We start from the raw sequence: 20,429 nt of genomic DNA, 5'->3' as shown, positions 1-20,429 counted from the left end.
GTCTACTTGGCTACTCATTTTCTCTTACACACATTCCCATAGACAATCAATCAGTAGCTTCTGTAATTTCCACCTCTTAGATCACTTACTTTCAAATCTGTCCATTTCTTTTCATCTACTGCTGCCACTATAGTCTAAGCCATCATTATCCTCTTGCCAGGACTTCTGCATCAGTCCCCCACCCCTATCCCACTAGCCTCCTAGCATCCACTTTGGCTCTCCATGCTACGGCTAGCATGTTCTTGTTCAAACACAAATAGGACCGTGCACTTACTTAGTTTAAAGGCTTTGAATGATCTCCTATGCTCTTGGGAGTATATTATGAAACCCTTACAATAGCTCATAAGATCTTGCATGATCTGGACTCTGCTATCTCTTTCACCTCAATCTCATATCACTTCCCTTTATTTTCTGTAGCCAGTCACACTGATCTTTTCTTAATCCCTTGAGCCTGCCAGACTTCTCTTACCTTTGGCCTTTCACGTTTTCTGTCTGCTCAAACAAGTCTTCTCCATTCTCTTTGTTTGGCTAACTCTTACTCATCCTTCAAGTCTCAGATTAAATAACATTTCCTCAGGACAGCCTGCCCTAATCACCCCAGATTAGGTCAGCTCACTGTGCTGTGTATTTCCCTAACTATCTGAACTTCCCTTAGGCAGCACTTTGCTTCTGATTCTTGTAATTATTGTGGACTGTCTGTTTCATCTCTCTTCCCTACTAGACTGTTAGCTCCATGAAGACAGACTGTGCCTATTTTATTCACCATTGTGTCCACAGTGACCAGGAGTGCCTGACATGTAGTTAGATGCACACTAAGTATTGTTGGACCGGCTGACAATCAGGGAAGGCCCAAGTAGCACCAGCCTTTGGGCACAGGCTAGAATTGCCTAAGGCCACATTGTCACTCCTTTCCTCCCTTAAGGGAAGTTGTAAGGGCCAGGAGAAATGAAGTACTAGATGACTTCATGCACTGTCTAGTACAATATGAAAGAACAGGCATCACAACTTTACCTATTAGAGTGAAAAATTAGGAAAAACCAGCAGTCCTAAATGTCCAACAATATAGGAATGGCTTCATATTATTACACCAGTGATTTAAAAGTATTTTCTAACGTATCTAATCCTTATTTTTCAAATAGAACCTGACATGGGAGCCCCAATATGTAAAATGCATTAAAATGGGACCATTCTAGTTGAATGGGTAATGGGGCAGAGCTTAATCTCTTAGGCTACCCCAGCTTTCCCTTTCTCTTCCCATCCCCCATTTTTCTGTCCTTCTCCTTCCAAGTCTTGAAGGCTTTCCAATTCCTGGCTCTATTGTATCTTTTAAAGCCAGGGCATCATTTCCTTTTCGCCTTCTACAAGGCACTCCCAAATGCTTTATTGTGTTGTTAAGCTGGCTCCCGTTGGTTTTCAGTTACTTGTAATTAAAAACAAAAACAAAAAGCCTTAAATAATACTGTTGCAGCTTGAGATTCACTTACGTAATGGAAAAAGAATTACGTGTGGAGTCAGAAAACTGGTTTCAAATCTAGGTCTCGACTTTGGGCAAGTAACCATTTTCAACTCCGTTTTCTCATCGGCAGATTATACTTAACTTTTGAGAATTTTTTTAAAAACCCAGTAACAATAGAGTAAAAGACCGGCTATTGAGCAGATTTTCGGCAAAAGTTAAATAAATAAGATTAAAGTCTTTAGAAGTCATTCCTACTCCCTCCAACTTGAAGGAGTTGGATAAACTGTATTCAGCGCAGCCAAAATTAGCAAGGCTGCCATCTTGTGGCAGTTTATTGACACACCGTCCAATGTCATTTAGCAACATTTGAAGCAAGATGTTCAAGAACCTAAAGCTAAATAAAAGGATGGCAGACACACCAGAGAGACACTGAAACGAAGATAATAACTGAAGACATGAGATGAGGCTAATTCATCAGTGGAAAGAGCAAAGAATAAAGAATCTAAGACCGAACTTTAAGGAACTGTCACATGCAGCAGAGAAGTTAGGGAAAGGGACAGAAAGAAATGACTGATGGAGAAAAAGTGACTAAGTTTAGTTCAGTGTAACACTCAAGCCAGGGTTGATATATATATGATATAAACATATATGTAAGTATATACATTTAACTCAAATAAATATACGTATTTACATTGACAGCTAACCTGATGTTATCTTTTTTCCCCCAGACTTCAAAAACCATTAACAAAAGCTAGACGACACCATAATCCTTATAATATCATTGCCCGAGGCCATTCAAATGTTACTTCTACCTCTAAAGTCAATGCTTGGAGCACCTGGCTCAGTTGGTTAAGGCTCTGACTTCGGCTCAGGTCATGATCTCATGGTTCGTGAGTTTGAGCCCCGTGTTGGGCTCTGTGCTGACAGCTCAGAGCCTGAAGCCTGCTTCGGATTCTGTGTTTCCTTCTCTCTCTTCCCCTCCCCAGTGTGCACTCTGTCTCTCTGTCTCTCTCTCAAAAATAAAATCAACGTTAAAAAAAATAAAGTCAATGCTTCACCTTTCTTATACACCTTATTATAGTATGACACTGGTAAGAATTTTAGGAATGATGAGGCTACTGCATTGTCAAGGATTATCACTACTGCACATACCATGGGGAACGGGGTGCTCATTGAGGTCTGATCCAGTTCCAGAATCCCATACTGAGAATCTGCTTTCTAGGGTCACTCCTACTACCAAATCTTTTAGACTTAGTTTCCCCCAAAAGCAGAGTCTGAGACAAGTGCTTACAAACAGGTAGTTTATTTTCAGGAGTAATCTCAAGGAACATGGGGTCAGAGACTAGGAAGAGTAAAATACAGGCAAACCAGGAAAGCCAATCCAAGGATGATTGATCCAGAAGGTCACTGCTTTGGGTGTGTGGGTTTTGATTCCCCTGGAGACATTCGGAAGCAGAATGTGCCTCATAATTGTCCAACTAGGGAAGGAAGAGGGAGTATTTATTTACAAGCTCCTGTCCTTTATTGGTGAAGGGTTTCCCAATTGCTCATTAACTCCTCTGCATTCTCAAATTGTCACTTTCAGGTCGACACGTGTATCAAAATAACTGTGCATGTTCCCCCAGATCCCATCAGGTGAATTCCATGAAAGCCCTGGGGCAGAACGCGAGATAATTGAAGAAAGCAGTTGAAGCCTTGGACTGTCAGGTCACACCTGCATGAATATGGTACCCACAGCAATGGCTGGAGTAGAAAGGTGTACCAACAGGCACCAAAGGTGCCCAATACACAGCCGTAAGTAAGAGACAACATCTTGCGAGACTGAAGTTCTATCCTGTAAGATGCACGGTGAGTTCTGAACCAAAAAGCAAACTGCAGTAGCATTTCACTTAGAACCAGGAAGAAAGGGTAAATGTGGAATGGCAATTCTGTTCTATCGAATGGACTACTAAATGTTGATCTTCATGTCTCTGTGATTCTGAGCATGGCTCTTCACAAATTTTATTACCCAAGGGAGGAATGCTTCCACCAGAGGACATGAAAACAGCTCCACTGGATTGTAAACTAAGGCTGCCATTTGCCAATCTGGGCTTCTCTTGCCACTAGGTAACAGATTAAAAAAAAAAAAAAAAGTTAATCCAGTGGTGTGCTAGCCCGCTCATACAGGTTTACAAGAACTGACTGAGTGCACATGTTAGTTTCCTTCTGTTGCTGTAACAAATGACCACAAATTTAGCGGCCACAAATAAATGGAACAGCACAGATTTATTATAGTTCTGAAGATCAGAAATCTGAAATGGGTCCTATTGGGCTAAGAAAAAAAAAAATCAAGGTGTTAGTACAGGTGTGTTCCTTCTCGAGATTCTGAGAAAAAATTGGTTACATACCTTTTCTAGCTTCTTGAGGCTGCCCATATTCCTTGATCGTATCACTAAGACTTCTGCTTTCATTATCACAACTCTTTTTCTTTCTTTCTTTTTTTAATGTTTATTTTTGAGAGAGAGAGAGAGAGCATACATATGCGTGAGCAGAGAGGGGTAGAGAGAGGGAGACAGAGGATATGAAGCAGGTTCTGCACTGACAACAGAGAGCCCAAACTCAGGAACCCCACCATGAGATCGTGACCTGAGCTGAAGTCGGACACTTAATCCACTGAGCCACCCAGGGGCCACAACTCATCTCTTTTTCTGATGCTGACTTCCTGCTTTTTCATTTCCTTATAAGGATGCATGTAATTGTATTGGGCCTACCTGGATAATCTCCCCATTAAGTATCCTTAAATTCATCACATCCTGTCGCCATGTAAGATAGTATATTAACAGGTTCCAGAGATTAGGATATGGTCATCTTTGGAGAGCCATTATTCCACATACCACAGTGCCTTTTTCTCAACTCTACATTCATTGACATATTGTTCAAAATCAGTCATGGTGGGAGTATTTACACCACCGAAATTGGCAAATGCTACATATTAGGGCCTTTACTTCTGGACAGCCTGTGGTTAAACTTTACCTGCATATCTTGGATTATGATGGTTGGCTGGGGTGAACGTGCCTATTATCACGGCAAAGGAGAACTGTCACTATGCAATAGGAAGGGAGGGTTATGAATATAATCCAGAGGATACTTAGGGGACCTCCTACTCTTGCCATGTCTAGTGCAGAAAATTATGGGAATATTTTACAGGCAGAACAGGCAAGAACTAGGTTTGGGTCACCTACAGCTCCAATTACAAGCTATGTAACCAAATTCCAGTCATGCAGTATAGTGGAAGTAATACATGCCACTTCTTGACCAGGTCCTTTAAGATAGCAGCATGTTTCCTTCATGTCCTTTCTTTTCACATCACTGTGACCCTGATTAAGTGCTGGTTGAAGACAGAGACAATGGAATGGGTAATAGATACGTGAACTCATGAAGTCAAAACTATCAACTAAGACCTTGTGATAGCTATAGAAAGGTCTCTTGCCATGTCAGTTCAATAGTTACATATTGTATCTAATTTTCTTCTCCCCCTCACCCCACCCCAACATATATAGGATGTGGTATGTTGTGGTGGTTGACTTTAAAGTTCAGTCCAGGGGCGCCTGGGTGGCTTGGTCGGTTAAGCGTCCGACTTTGGCTCAGGTCATGATCTCACGGTCCGTGGATTCGAGCCCCGCGTCGGGCTCTGTGCCGACAGCTCAGAGCCTGGAGCCTGTTTCAGATTCTGTGTCTCCCTCTCTCTGTGACCCTCCCCCATTCATGCTCTGTCTCTCTCTGTCTCAAAAATAAATAAACGTCAAAAAAAATTTAAAATAAAAAAAATAAATAAATAAAGTTCAGTCCATAGGCTCAGGAACATTAAGGAAGCATCATTATGGAACTGGCAGAAAATCAACATTAGTTGGAGGTCCTAGACCTGGAGCTGGAGGAAGTAACTGATGAGGGTTTTGTCAGTTCCTTTTTCTGGGTAGGGGGGAGAGTGCAGTGATGACAATTCAGGTTATAAAAGGTGGGGAGGGGGTATTTTAGTGAGGCATTTTGTTTCATTTTTTGAAGTTTAAAAGGGTATGTGTTGATGTTGGACCATTCTGGGAATTTATTATAGTGCGCACCTATCATTCCTATTGGACACTCAGCATCTGCAACCCCTTCATATATCTGGGTAAGACCCCAAACACAGAGAGAGTGCACCTTACAGCATCAAAGCCGACAATGCTCTCTATCACTTTGCTAGGGTTGCAGACCCAGCCAATCCCATTCTCTTGTCCTGAGACAAGTGCGTTGGGGTAGGGAGAAAAGCCAGTAAAGCGTTCATTAATGAGTGGGTTACTGCTGTAGGCAACTGGGGTTTGATCCTTCTGGGGGCCCTCAGAAACACTGTGAAATGTGCAACCTTGGAAGTATTCCTTTGAGGAACCAGGAAGCTGAAATATTTGTTGACTGTTGGTTCTAGCTATGAGACAGAAAGCAGGGTATGCTTCATGGAGCTCCTTGGAAAACTAGCTTTTCAATTTCAGATGCTGTACCTCCTTCCTGTTTCCTCTTTCCTTAAATGTGACATAATGGCTTGGGCTACAACAGCCAATTCACAACTCCAAAGGTAACTCTAACTGAGGGGCACCTGGGTGGCTCATTGGTTAAGCATCCGACTCTTCATTTCGGCTCAGGTCATGATCTCATGGTTAGGGAGTTCGAGCCCCGCGTTGGGCTCTGCACTGACAGCACACAGTCTGCTTGGGATTCTCTCTCTCCCCCTCCCTCGCTTGTGCTCTCTCTTTCAAGATAAATAAAGACACTTAAAAAAATAAAGGTAAGTCTAATTGAATCACAGAGATATCAGATGATTTTCCTGAACCAATAAAGATGCCTATTTTTCTTGAGAAAAATATACTTAAAAAAAAAAAAGTCACCACAGTCAAGTGTTCTGCAGCCAAAAGCATTCGTATTTCTAACCGATTTATCTATCTTACTTGCAGCCAAGGGTACAAGCCCAGACTTTGAATCAAAAGGTAGCGATGTAAAGAAGCAGACCCTGTGGGGAGACTTGCCAGTGATGTGGCAGTAGCAGCAGTGGTCTGGTGGATGGTGACACCATCCAGGACGTTGACACTTGACACCTTATTTTGCTTTCTGGTGCCTTCACCACGAACACAGATAATAGACTCTCTGTACTGAATAATAATTGTCACTTCTCACTAGTATTCACTGGGAACCAAGTATTTTACAAATTCCCTCCTCGTCTTCATATCAACCATTCGAGATGGGTATGTTGTTTTAAGTTTATTTTTTGAGAGAAAGAGAAAAAGAGGGAGACAGAGAGCAGGGGAGCGGCAGAGAGAGAGAGAGAGAGGTAGACAGAATCCCAAGCAGACTCCGTGCTCTTAGCTCTTGAGAGAGAGAGAAAAAGAGGGAGACAGAGAGCAGGGGAGTGGCAGAGAGAGAGAGAGGTAGACAGAATCCCAAGTAGACTCCGTGCTCTTAGCTCAGAGCCCGATGTGGGGCTTGAACTCACAAACTGTGAGATCAAGACCTGTGCTGAAACCAAGAGTCAGACGCTCAACCGGCTGAGCCACCCAGGCGCCCCCAAGATGGGTATTAATATCCTTCTATGTGGTTAACTGACTTGACTCAGATCACACAGTAAGTGGCAGATTGGGATTCAAGTTCAGGTCCAAGTGACATCAAAGCCAGATCTTAACCACTGTATCATATGTCCAATATTTCTTTTGCCAATTTGTAATTTTTGGACCTGAGACCCTAACTAACTCAGGCTGGAGCCTGGGGCCCTCTGTGGGAGAGGAAGAAAGATGGGCTCACAGAGATCGTTGTCTGTTATCAGTCCCTTCTGGCTGGGGGATACAGGATCTGCCCAAATGCAGACAGGCTCTGAGCCAGGCTGCACAGATACAGGCGATCTTCTGAGCCAGGCTGGGAAACGCTCCAGATGAACTGCCAGACTTCTGTGTCTGAAACTCTGAGAGATAAGGAAGAATCTTGGGTGGTACCCTCAGAGACAAAGCTATTCTGCAGGTTTAGAATGTGCTGAAATCCAGGCAAAATACGAAAGTGGCAAAAGACATGAAGAGGGGAATTGTGTAAGAATCAATCAACTCTCTGTTGGCAATTCGTGCTTGCAGAATGATTCACTGTACTTCTTTCTCTTCTCAGGCTGGATTTTGAAGTCTGAGGCTCGAAACCCCCAAACCCTAATCCAGACTTCTTCCCACCTTCCATTCACCCATGCTCCAAGTCTCAGAACCATCTTGGCCCCTCTCACCCTTTCATTTAGCCACATTTTCCCATAAATATCTACTGAGGATCAATTTTGTGCCAGAGAGGCAAAGACTCTGACCTCAAGGTACTTACAAGGAAAGAAAACATTAAAAGACAAGTGTACAGGGGCGCCTGCGTGGCTCAGTCGGTTAAGCGTCTGACTCTTGATTTCAGCTCAGGTCATGATTTCATGGTCGTGAGATCAAGCCCCGCATTGGGCTCCGTTCTGAGCATGGAGCCTGCTTAAGATTTTCTCTCTCCCTCTCCCTCTGCCCCTCCCAGCTCTCACGCTCTCTCTCTGAAAGAAAGGAAGAAAGAAAGAAAGAAAGAAAGAAAGAAAGAAAGAAAGAAAGAAAAAGACAAGTGCACAGATCATTACTTAATTAGAACTGTGATACCAGCCAGGTAGGAAAAGTAGTATTTAGTGGGAGTGTATACCTGGGGAACTAGGTCTGGCCTAAAGGTTCATATTCAGATCATCCCCCTTCCATTTGCCTTTCTCCTTGTCATCTTCCTCCTCACCATCCCCTTTATAACAATGGCATCTTCTGCCCTGTCCCTTCTGCATTGTCTCCTCTACATTGTACCCCCACGTCCCAGCCTTGATTCAGACCCTGTGCTACCTTTGTACCTATTTTCTGACAGATCCCTCTGCCTCTTCCCCCTCCTCTCAAGCCCATGCTCTATCCTGCAGTTAGAGTTATATTTCTAAAATGTAATCTAACCAGCTCCTTCTTTCTTTCACATTAAGGTTTTACCTCTCTTGTCTGGCACAGCACGTTCAACCTCTTTCTCTTCAGCCTTAACTCCTATTCTTCTATAGGAACCTCTCACCTCAGCCAGTCACAGATTCCATCTCTGCTACCGTTTACTCAGGTCTGCTCTCAATGTTCTCCCCACCCATCTCAGCCCAGGAAATGACGATTCCAAATTCAAGGCACTCATTGGTCATGTGCCTGATGAAAGCCCACCATGGATGAGAAATTGGGCAAGATCAGTGAGGAGGAAAAAGCTGGAAGTCAATAGTCAGTACTTCTGATGACTGCCCCAGATGGCAACACCTGTTTCCACAATAGATTGTAAGCTCCATGAGGGCAGGGACAGAGTCTGACTTGTCCACTCGCATACTCCTCATTGTGTCTAGTGCAAAGTAGCAAGGTGCCTACGATGCTTCTTGAGGAAGAACTCAATCATGAACTCAATCATTTTTTTCAGTGTATAAACAAATGAATAAATAGGGGCACCTGGGTGGCCCAGTCAGTTAAGTGTCTGACTCTTGATTTTGGCTCAGGTCATGATCTCATGATTCGTGGGTTAGAGCCCTGCCTTGGGCTCTGTGCTAAAAGCGCAGGGATTTGCCCTCTCCCTCTCTCTGCCCCTCCCTGCCTCTCTCTCAAAATAAATGAACTTTTAAAATGTTACAAAATAGGGGCGCCTGGGTGGCTCAGTCGGTTAAGCGTCCGACCTCGGCTCAGGTCATGATCTCACGGTCCGTGAGTTCGAGCCCCGCGTCGGGCTCTGTGCTGACGGCTCAGAGCCTGGAGCCTGCTTCCGATTCTGTGTCTCCCTCTCTCTCTGACCCTCCCCCATTCATGCTCTGTCTCTCTCTGTCTCAAAAATAAATAAACATTAAAAAAAATTTAAAAAAAAATAAAATGTTACAAAATAAATAAAGTGATAGACACTGCTCTTAAATTGCCTCCCGTGGGGTTACAAGTACATGTGGTTAGACTCCTTAAAAGATTAGAAGTTTCCTTAGGAGCAGGGGTTGTGACTTACTCATGTGTGCGCTCCTTACAAAGAATCACTTTACAATGTAGTTTCATATAGGTTACTGCTTCTGTTTCTTATTTCAACCCCACAAATTATTATCCCCATTTTGTAAATAGGAAAACTTTCTTCCTTTCATCCTTCTTCCTGTTTCCTCCTCTCTCTCCCCTACATCTGGAATGCATGTCTAGGTATCTGCTGTCTCTAAATTCAGAAAGAGATTGAGGGCTTAAATGGAGAGCTGATTACAATGAGGGTCAGGGAGGCTATTTGCCCTAGGTTTCACAAACATGAAGCACTCAAATATAATTATTTGTTATATTTGTGTGATGTGTATGTGTGTGTGTGTGTGTAAGAGAAAGACAGTGTTTTTTGTTAAATGTAAATATTTATTTTTTTTTTTAATTTTTTTTTTCAACGTTTATTTATTTTTGGGACAGAGAGAGACAGAGCATGAACGGGGGAGGGGCAGAGAGAGAGGGAGACACAGAATCGGAAACAGGCTCCAGGCTCTGAGCCATCAGCCCAGAGCCCGACGCGGGGCTCGAACTCACGGACCGCGAGATCGTGACCTGGCTGAAGTCGGACGCTCAACCGACTGCGCCACCCAGGCGCCCCAAATGTAAATATTTAAAATATAAATTTTTGTACCCTATTTTGTCATGTGGTGATTTTTCTTTTAAACATACTGGAAGTCACAAAATTAAAAAGAGGCCCAGGTTCAGCCAAGTCAGGTAACCTAGCCAGTCTAATCCTTAGTAAAGTGCCCAAGCCAGGAAATTATGGAAACCCAGGATGTCTCCCCGTCCAGAGGCATCACTAACTCAAAACTGTGGCACATGTTATTTCAGTATGGTCTGTGGCATACTCATGGGATTTCATCATATAGATGTGTTTACTTCAAAGTTCTAAGTTACTTTGTGACTTTGACAAGTAATTTAGCTTCCCCATTTGAAAACTGGAGGCCATAATAGCATCTACCACAGAGAGTTCCTATTAGGATTACATGAAAATGTTCTTGAAGCATTCAGCACAGGCCTGGCACATAGTGCGCAGTAAATGGTGGCTATTATTATAAGAACTGTATCTATCGAGTGACTTTGGCATATAGCGCCTGCATTCAACTTGAAGCTTGGAGCTGCCACCGTCGCTCAGCCGAAGGAGTGGGAACAATTGCACTCGCCAATTTTTTCTGGAAATAAATCTTTGTGGGAGGATAATCACCGGTTGGAAAGTGTGAGCCTTGAGGGAACAAAGCTCTGATCCCCAGGCCCGAGGACCACGCGAAATCTCTCTCCCCCGCGGGCTGCGGCCACGGAGCCTAATGTCCCCGGGACTGAGTGGCAGGTGGCAGGGCACGCCCAGCTCCGGGCGAGGCGGCCTCACAAACCGGTTTTAGCGGAGCGGAGGATGATCTTCGCTCATTCCGCTCATCTTATTCTCGGGGACCACACCCTGCGCGCGGGGAGGAAGGACTCCAAAACCGCGGGGCGGAGGCTTCCGCGCGGTCCCAGACCTGACCATCTATGGTCACAGAGCACACGGAACAAACAGGAAGTGGGGCGAGCCTCCACCTTCCCAGCCAGCAAGCCGAGCGACGGCGGGCATGCCCAGAAACCCAGGGCTGGACCCACGCGCCCTCACCAACCACCTCCCCACACCGGCCTCGGGAGGTATCCCTAGGACACTGTTCAGACCAAAGGCATCCGCACGTCACAAACGGCGACACTGAGATATGCACGGCCAAAGAGGCGGAGCTTCGCCTCAATCTCCTCGGAGAGTGGACGATTGTCCGGGATTCCCAGAAAATCCTGACTCCTAGTCCCTCCAAGACCCCTTCCGACGGCTAGGCTAAGGCACTGGCCTCTGTCATTGAGACCGCATTGATAGGAGCACTAATTTAGCCACTCACCTGTTCTCCTTCTCCGGAGGTGGAGCTTAGCTGGTAATTTCGGCCCTTCATTGGCCCGGACGACTCGGCTCCCGCCAGTTGGCAGGGAGGCGTGGCCTACTCCTGAGCACACACCGGGGGCCGCTCCGGCTTTGGGGGCGGGACCCTCTCCCACGTGCCCTCCGGTCTAGCATGGATTCTCCCTTCCGGGCGTGGAGAATAGGGGGCGGAGCCACGAGCGGGGCGGCCAGACTTCCTCCCGGGTCCCTCCACTAGCTCGGCGTTTCAGCAGCCGTCCATTTCCGGTGGGGGTGCCGCGCCCAGTAAGGGCCCGGAAGTGGGTCGCGCGAAGATTGCTGGGCGGTTCTTGCCGGAAGTGGAGAGCGGCTGATCGCAGTCCGGAGGTGAGGCGGAACTCTGAGGTGAGGGTACGCGGCCGGGTAGGGACGGGGGTCCACTCCGCGGCCCACTGGTCTCTGGAGTTGTTAACGGTCTTACCGACCTATGCGCGTACAGTGAGCGTTGCTGAAGGGGCCATAGCGGAGGCCCTCAGGCCGACCCGGGATCCTGGGCGCGGTCTCTTGAGGTGGGGCCAGGGTGACCAACGGAGCCGGGCTCCTCTGGGGAGGCCCCTCCGCTGGATTTTGCAGTCCTGGCCGTCAGCCTCAGCGGGGGCCTGATTCCTAAGGTGCCCAGACCTAGGCATTCCTAAGGAACCAACGACACCTTAGAGTCTTCTCTATGCCCCATCTCGTCCCCATTGCACAGATGGGTAAATTGATCCCCGGGGAGGAGAGGCTGGTCTACGACCGTATAGCGAGTGAAGGAAACAGTTGGACTCAAGACCTCAGTTATTTAGATTAACAGCCCAGGTCCTTCCCACGACTGTTTCCCAGGAACCTCTTTCTTTACCTCTGAGTGGTCTTCCGGTCGGTGTCGAGTCGCGGCGGGCAGCTGCAGGTTAAAGACCGCCCGCTGCGTGGAATTTTTTTTTTTTTTTTTAATGCAACCTGTTTGGAATACCTGGGTAGTTTTTCACAAGAGAGTGGGGCAAGTCTTTGTGTTTGCAATCAGATAGCCTCTCCTTCCTCCAGGTCTGTTGCTCCTATTCTGAAAGGCTTGTTTAACTTTATTGAAGGTGTTGCATACTTCTGGACCTGAAATCAGATGGCTCAGGTTTGGTCTGTCCGCTCTGCTAAGTTTCTGTAGCTGTAGATGCATTAACTTCCTTGAGCCTTATTTTTCTTATCTTTTAAGCAGAGATCTCTGCATATCTCACAGGGTTAAATTCAGTCTAACAAATTGTGTTTATTCTGTCAAGCACTCTGCCATATCTAGGGAATGCAGTTTTGGAAGAAAAAAAAAAAAGCCAGACCTTTGCCGGGACGTTTAAGAAGTAATTACAAATGTGATGAGTGTTAGGAAAGAACAGTGTTGGAAATATATAACTTAGGGCTTAGGAAGATCCCTTCTGCAGAGCAGAATTTAAGATGAATTTTGAAGGATAAACAGCATGAAGCTTGGTGAGAGGACGAGCACCTTTTCAGGCAGAGGTTCGTATCAGAACTGTGTCAGTTGAAGCTCTTTGTAGGGATCCCTGTTCAGCTGAAAAACAGGACAGCCCAGCACATTGATCATTCACCACTCATTCATTGAGCCCTTAATATGTATGAGGTACATACTAAATGAGGCACTTGGCCTGGTGGCCAGGAATACAGCTGTTACCATGGAGTGTAGGGGGGCAGACAAGTAAATCAGGGATGGCTTGCCATATGCACTGTCATAATGCACTGTGTGAGTACAGGGCTATGGGAGAATAGAGAGAGGAATACCTGAGCCAGACTTCGGAGCTTTGAGGAGGAAATGGGAGGATGAGTCTTGCAAAACTTACTTAGCTGTGTGGTCAGTCTGGAAAAAGGGTTTCCAGGCAAAGAGTACAAGTGCAACGACATGGAGATCTGGACATGTGAAAGACCATGGCTAATTCAGTGACTGAAATTCTAGTAATGCTTGGAGAAACGGAGGAAGTGGGAAGTGGCGGGTCAGATATAAAGGACCTTGTAAATTGTGCTGCGTAACGTGGATCTTAGGAAAATGATGTGGTCAGATTTATGTTTTAGGAAGTTTAGTTTGTCAAGGCAGAAGGGACATGATGGCAGAGTAGACCAGTGTTGGGAAGCTGTTGCCATCGTCTTGGCCTGAACTGAGACAGTGACCATGGGAAGGAGAGGAGGGATCGGATTTGAGCAGTATGTATGTATATATTGTTTTTTAATATGGCGGGGGGGGGGGGGGGGGGGAAGAGTGCAAGTGGGGGAGGGGCAGAGGAAGGGGGATAGGGGATCTGAAGCAGACTCTGCACTGATAGGCTGACAGCGGTGAGCCTGGAACTCACCAGCCAACCAGGAGATCGCAAACTGAGCCGAATTGGGACACTCAACCCACTGAGCCACCTGGTGCCCCTTGAGCAGTATTTAAAAGATAGAAACCGTAGAATTGGAGGCTGATTATTTATGGAAATGAAGAGGGGTGCCTGGGTGGCTCAGTCGATGGGGCATCTAACTTTGGCTCGGGTCATGATCTCAGTCTGTGAGTTCAAGCCCTCGTTCCTCTCTGTGCTGACAGCTCAGAGCCTGGAGCCTGCTTGGGATTCTGTGTGTGTGTGTCTATCTCTCCGCCCCTCCCCAGCTCACGCTTTCTCTCTCTCTCTCTCTCTCTCTCTCTCTCTCTCTCTCTCTTTCTCAAAAATAAATACACATTTTTTAAAAAAGGAAATGAAGAAATAGAAGTCGTCTAGGATGAGTGCCTGGTTTTCTGGCTTAGGGGACTGGGTGGTACCATTCACCAAGGTAGGTAATGTGAGAGGAGAGGGGTAAGTTGGGGAGGTGGCATGGAAAGAAAATGAATTTTGGACGTATTTAGTTGGAGGTGTTTGCAGCACATCCAGACAGATGTCGGAATAAGGTATCTCAATTAGGGGAAACAAGAGCAAAGGTGCAGAGGCATATATTCAGTGAAGCACCTGGAGTATTGGAGTTTGCCTGGAGTTTGTGGTGGAAGTAAGACCAGGAAAAAAGGTAGATAGATGGCTGCCAAGTTGTGAAGGGCTTTTGATGCCTCGTTTGAACGCGTTTGAGTTTCATTCAGCAGTTGGCAATTTGCTTATTGTTTGAGTTGCACTGGTCCAGCATAAAGAAATGTCTGTAGGAGGGAAGACATTTTTTTTTCTGTAGGAATTGCCTACCTTTTTCTTCACTAGAAATCCTTTGTCAGTCAGGTGGACGTAGTTTATGTCTGAGAGGAGCTTAAATAAAATGGTAGCAGTGAAAAGCATTTTGTCAGGGTACAACCTGTCATGCGAGCCCAGACTGGTGGTAATGTTAAGTTTCAGTGCGTGTATTTTTGCTCTGAGGAGGTTAGCTGTTTAGTTTGTAAAATGGTTTGTTTCCAGTCTGGAGGGCGATCTTTTTTCTCACCCCCTTTTTTTGGTTATACGTACGTAGGTTTAGCTGCGATTATTTTTGTAACCAGGAACTAAGCCTTGTAAAAGTGACTTCCTCCTTTCGGTTTTCTGTGAAGCACTTGGTGCATTTTACAGGTGCCTGGGTGGCTCAGTCGGTTGAGCGTCTCACTTTGGCTCAGGTCATGATCTCACAGTTTGGGAGTTTGAGCCCGGAATCCCCGAATCACAGTCTCGCTGTTGTCAGCGCAAGGCCCTCCCTAGACCCTCTGTCAGCCTCTCTCTCTCTCTCTGCCCCTCCCTGACTCTCCCGCACTCACTCTCTGTCTCTCTCTGTCTCTCTCTCTCAAAAATAGACTTTTTTTTGGGGCGCCTGGGTGGCGCAGTCGGTTAAGCGTCCGACTTCAGCCAGGTCACGATCTCGCAGTCTGTGAGTTCGAGCCCCGCGTCGGGCTCTGGGCTGATGGCTCAGAGCCTGGAGCCTGTTTCCAATTCTGTGTCTCCCTCTCTCTCTGCCCCTCCCCCATTCATGCTCTGTCTCTCTCTGTCCCAAAAATAAATAAACGTTGAAAAAAAAAAAAAATAGACTTTTTTTTAAAAAGACGCATTTTACTTAAACGAGCAAATACAAAGTGTCATTGGAAGTTGAACTCTCTAGTTTGAAATTAAAATTTTTTTTTTTTAATGTTTATTTATTTTTGAGAGAGAGCGCAAACGGGAGAGGGGGAGAGAGAGAGGGAGACGCAGCATCTGAAGCAGGCTCCAGGCTCAGAGCTGTCAGCACAGAGCCTGACACGGGGCTCGAACCCACAAACCGTGAGATCATAACCTGAACTGAAGTGGGACGTATAACCCACTGAGCCACCCAGGTGCCCCTGTCTGGTTTGAAATTTAATCTGAAGTTGAAATCTGAGGATCCTCAAGCCACACCTTGCCCACTCCTAGTGATTATTCCTTTGAATTGTCATCATTTTCTTTTCTTTTTTTTTTTACTTTCTATTAACGTGGCTTTCATACTTCACCTTCTCTACTACAACCAGGCTAATCTTTTAAAAAGAACCATTTTCATCTTCCCTGGCTTCATATTCCCAAAGAAATAAATCTAAATTCCCTTGTCCAGTTTACAAAATTCTCCACATTAGACCCTTAATTAGCTTTCATTGGATAGTACAGGTTGACATTCTGATTTAGAAAGTCCTGAACCCGTGGCGTTTTATTTATACCTCTTGTGCTTCCCTTTTGCTCCTTATTACATTAGAACAGGGTTTCTCAACATTGGCACAATTGACATTTTAGGCTGGATGGTTCTTCATTGTGGGGTTGGCCTGCCTGCCTGTACATTGTAGGATTTTAGCAGTATCCCTGGCCTCCACCCATCAGATGCCAGTAGCACTTGGCTCCGTTGTGCCTACCAAAGATGTCTCCTGACATTGCCTAGTGTCTCCCGGAGGATGAAATTGCCCTTGATTGAGAACCACTGCATTAGAAAGTATCATAACTATGTTTGTGCAGTGTTATCTCTCCAATTAGATTTTCTAGGGCAGGCTTCATGACCATGCTTAGCACAGTATATACACATCATAAGCACTGGATATCCTGTAGTGAATGAATCATTTTTCACTGAGGCAGCAAGAATCATTGTTTGTTTAAAGGAATTTCTGGGGTCTTTGAAGGACTTTCATTTTTGCTTTTTTCCTCAGAGGGTGTGATCTTGATAGAGAAATGCCTCTGATTAGGCCCTCACCCAGAAGGAAGCTTTGGGTTAGTTGACAGTGCAAGTAAGCAGATTTATATATCTCTTACATTGAGGATATATACATTCCTGTTTTAGTCATGTTGCCTTCTTTTCTTTTCTTCTCTTTTCTTTTCTTTTACTTATTTTTGAGAGAGAGAAAGAGAGCATGCCACGTGTGCACAAGGGAGGGGCAGAGAGAGAGAGAGAGAGAGAGAGAGGGAGAGAGAGAGAACCCCAAGCAGACTCCATGCTGTCAGTGCAGAGCCCAACATGGGGCTGGAACTCACAAGCCATGAGATCATGACCTGAGCCGAAATCAAGAGCCTGATGCTTAACTGACTGAACCACCTAGGTGCCCCAGTGTTGCCTGCATTTAGACAGCTTAGTTTAGTTTATTATTATTTATTTTTAAAATTTAATTTAATTTTTAATTTATTTTTTATTTTTATTGTATTTAATTAAAAAAAAATTTAACGTATATTTATTTTTGAGAGACAGAGGTAGAGCGTGAGTGAGGGAGGAGCAGAGAGAGGGGGAGGCACAGAATCCCAAGCAAGCTCCAGGCTCGGAGCTATCAGCACGGAACCCAACGCAGGGCTCGAACTCACTATGAGATCATGGCATGAGGGGAAGTTGGATGCTTAACCGAATGAGCCACCCAGGCGCCCCTAGATTACCGTTTATTTTAAATTGCCATTTTAAATTTATTTTAAATTGCCATTATTTTAAATTGTTATAGTTTATGTTCTTGGTGCTCAGTGTTTATTTTGATTAAGTTGTTATAGTTGAATCATCTTTAATGCGACTATAGCATTTCACCATGAAACTGTTTCTTTTTGGTATACCATCATGTAAACTTAATAAAAAGAATCAAAGCTCTAAAAATATCCCTTATTTATAAATAAAGCTTCGTTTGCCTTGTATTATGAGACATGTGTTAAACTTTTCCATTTGACTAGCAAATAGAGTTGAAATGTTTCATGGAAGGAGTGAGCTTGCTTTTTTTGTGTTTTGTTTTGTTTTGTTTTTCTGCAGAGGTCATTAAAATTCCTATACTTAAGTTTAATTATAGACTTACAGTCACAGATCTTTTCATATCTCTATTTGTAGCTGAATCCTGGCTAGGGACAAATGGCATCCTTAGATCTATCTTTATGCAACTAGCCAGCTGAAATCAGCCAATGTGCTTTTTCCTTATACAATGTAAAAGTTGCCTGCTGAATGCTCTTACATAGTTGATCTTCGTAATATTCCTTGGGTATAAGAGAGAGGGGAAACCCATGGCCACACAAAGTTGTTTATTGCCCTGACTGTTGAAGCAGCTAGTTCTAAGTCTGACTTCAGCTTGTACATTCTAACTAGCTTTACTCACTCCTGGAATTTCAGATAGGGCACAGGAGACAAGTGTTGATATTGAATTGGATTCTTTCCCTCCCTAGAAGATAGGTCTTTCTCTTTTAATCTAAACCTCAGATGGCAGTGACTCAGGCAGTAAAATGTCATTGGTTCCCTCTGAAACCAAATGCTTAAGGAAGAACAGTGGCTCCTGATTTGGGTTAGATTTAGATGGTATCTTTACTGGGGCAAAGTGGTATCTGTTCTTTGGTTTCTGGTTAAAACAGCCAACTTGCGCAGTGCCTGGGTGACTCATTTGGTTAAGCGTCTGACTTCAGCTCAGGTCATGATCTCACGGTTCTTGAGTTCGAGTCCCATGTCAGACTCTGTGCTGACAGCTCTGAGCCTGTAGCCTGCTTCGGATTCTGTGTTTCCCTCTTCTCTCTGCTCCTCCCCCACTCGCACTCTGTGTGTGTGTGTGTGTGTGTGTGTGTGTGTGTCTCTCAAAAATAAACATTAAAAAAAAAAAAAACCCATAGGGGCACCTGGGTGGCTCAGTAGGTTAAGCATCCAACTTCAAAGCTCAGGTCAAGATCTCACGGTCCATGAGTTTGAGCTGTGTGGTGACAGCTCAGAATCTGGAGTCTGTTTCAGGTTCTGTGTCTCCCTCTCTCTCTGCCCCTCTCCTGCTCGCACTCTCTGTCTCTCCCAAAAATAAATAAACATTAAAAAAAAAAATTAAAAAACACATAGCCAACTTGTGTCTCCTGTTAGTATGTCTAGGTTTTACTTTGACGTGGTAGAGCCTAGTGATGAGAACAAGGCTCTAATTCTATATTGTTAGGAGTAGAACTAACTAATGTCTTACAGCTTGGTGGTACCTTAGGAGAGAGATCCTAATGGAACTCGTTTTTGTTTTGTTTTGTTTTGTTTTTTAATAAAGAAATTAACTGTGTTAAAGAAGGTTGGAAAATGAGGAAATTGTCTAAAACCCCATCACTCCAATGTGACAAATACTGTAAATTTTGTGTTCTATTCAAGTCTTTTTCCGTGGTGCATTCCTTGTAATTAGAGGTCTAAGTTAACGTTGCAGTGAATATCTGCCTGTCACTTTCCCCACATTCGGATTATTTTATTAGGATAACATCTCAGGGACAGAAATACAAAGTCAAGGCCAAAAGAAGCATTTTGAAGCAGATCAGTCGGGCTGCCATAGTATGCAGGCTGACTTGTATAGCTGCTTTTCAGTTTTACTTAAGGGTATGACTTAGAGGAACGACTACCAGACAAAGTAGAAAACATTTAAACGTGACAACTTCCTACTCAAGTAGACATTCATACCACTGGCTTAATTGTCTGGTGAGATGAGACAAGAACTGCAGGAGTAGCCTGGTTCCATTTACTTCTGAACAACTGCCTTGAATAGGCTGGAGGAATTGGGTTGTTTGAATTGTTCGAATGATGAGACTCTGAAGCAGCTTTGGCAGGAATCACTAGCCAATTCTGATTTTTTTCTTGGTTTTAGACCACAAAAGAAATTGCTGGAGAATCCACCTCATAGTTTCTTTTTGCTGTGTGTGATATCCCTCCAAGAGCCTATCCATTCTCATACTTTGTGATATTTCTTTGTGGATAACTTGCAAACATTGTTCTCCAGCCTTGGTCCTTCCCCAAGTTTTATTTCTAAATACCCACTTAGAAGCTTCAGCTCCTCTTCAGACTCTGCTTGTCCAAAACTGACTTCATCTTCTTGCCCCAAATAGTACATGCCAGAAACCTGTTTCTGCCTATAGTGTCATCCTTCTCTTAGGCCCCTGGATTTGCAATTCGAGTCATCTTTGCTTCCTTTCTGAGTGCTACAGTACTCAATAGTCACTACCACACAGTTAGTACTTGTTCTGTGTTTAATGCACACTTGTTTTGTATGACCTCCAAGGGCAGAACTAAGATCAGTGGGTGGAAGTTGCAGGGAAGCAGATTTTGCCTCCATATAAGGAAGAACTTTTAGTACTTTGAGCTGTCTGAAGGGAATGGGCTGCCTCTAGAAGTCTTGGTTTCCCCACACTGAAGGTTCTTGAACAGAGGTTACCTGGCTAATTGCTGAGAATGTTGAAAGGATTGTTCTGGCATCAGATGGTGTTTTTACAAGATGATTTCTAGAATCCCTCCTAATCCTGGCAGTGAAGGATTCAGTGGAAGGTAGCTTTGTTTCTCCTGCTAGATTAGATTCCCTTGGAACAGGAAAACTATTTTACCACTTAATTCAGGTGCTGGTTACGTAGTTACCTAAAACTGATTATTTGTGGGTTAATTGATTCTTTTCCTTTCATTTCCATATCTGGCTGGAGAGTAGATGGTATAGATTTTTTTCTTTTGAAATATAAAAAATATTTTTTTCAGCAGCCCTCTCATTTTACAGCTGGATGAATAGCAGCTTTCAACCTTAGACCCTATTAGCTTCCTAGTTCAACCTAACCTAGACCTTAATATTGTCCCATTTTTCCAAATTGCATTCTGTTTATCA

At 44.5% G+C, this 20,429-nt stretch overlaps 1 protein-coding gene and 1 long non-coding RNA gene across 9 annotated transcripts in view; one reads left to right on the top strand and one right to left on the bottom strand.

The window, feature by feature from the left end:
* Positions 1 to 2,743: 2,743 nt before the first annotated feature.
* On the bottom strand, positions 2,744 to 11,526 carry LOC125173638 (uncharacterized). The gene is made up of 2 exons (XR_007155098.1): positions 11,397 to 11,526; positions 2,744 to 2,934 (listed from the first exon to the last, which is right to left on the bottom strand). It is a non-coding gene; the product is annotated as an uncharacterized LOC125173638 (long non-coding RNA).
* Positions 11,527 to 11,609: 83 nt separating this feature from the next.
* Positions 11,610 to 20,429, top strand: part of CAP1 (cyclase associated actin cytoskeleton regulatory protein 1) — a 28,243-nt gene continuing 19,423 nt past the window's right edge. For 4 of the 8 annotated variants that reach the window (XM_047873012.1, XM_047873007.1, XM_047873014.1 and 1 more), the window contains exon 1: positions 11,610 to 11,779. The gene's annotated coding sequence lies outside the window, so the exon portion shown is untranslated. Of the gene's footprint in view, positions 11,798 to 20,429 lie in introns of all 8 variants that reach the window. The other 4 variants (XM_047873011.1, XM_047873006.1, XM_047873013.1 and 1 more) reach the window with 1 other exon arrangement.

Source organism: Prionailurus viverrinus, chromosome C1 (genome assembly GCF_022837055.1).
Source record: "Prionailurus viverrinus isolate Anna chromosome C1, UM_Priviv_1.0, whole genome shotgun sequence".
Lineage (NCBI taxonomy): Eukaryota > Metazoa > Chordata > Mammalia > Carnivora > Felidae > Prionailurus > Prionailurus viverrinus.
This window is presented reverse-complemented; position numbering and strand designations above follow the sequence as displayed.